The sequence below is a fragment of the Myotis davidii genome, unplaced genomic scaffold, assembly GCF_000327345.1.
Source record: "Myotis davidii unplaced genomic scaffold, ASM32734v1 scaffold32, whole genome shotgun sequence".
In the NCBI taxonomy this organism is placed as follows: Eukaryota; Metazoa; Chordata; class Mammalia; order Chiroptera; family Vespertilionidae; genus Myotis; species Myotis davidii.
Genome location: NW_006286587.1, coordinates 2,771,753 through 2,772,147, shown reverse-complemented (window position 1 = coordinate 2,772,147; position 395 = coordinate 2,771,753).

The following is a 395-nucleotide window of genomic DNA, read 5'->3' as shown; positions in this document are numbered from 1 at the left end:
TACGTGGCATAAAATTAAATATACTTTATTAAGTACAGTGCAGAAATGTTAACGGTATGAACCCAGTTTTGTTTTTCTAAACGTGTATTTATAGAAAAAGTAGCTTAGAAAGTTGTATACAGAAACGATTGTGACACGAGCTTGGTGTGTGCGTGGAGGGGTGTTAAAGAGAAGTTGGTGGGAGCTGAGGTCGTTTTGTTGTCATAACTGCACGCCTTCACATCGTCTGACTTTTAGGACCACATCGCTTCTACGACAGCAAAAATAAAGTGCACACTTAAAGCAAATAAATGTTTTCCTCAGGCTCCAGGGCGTCTTTCCCTCACGATGGGCTTGATTTGTTTCACTTTCACTCTCAGGGCTGGCAACTCTCTATCCACAAAGCAGGGAGCTGA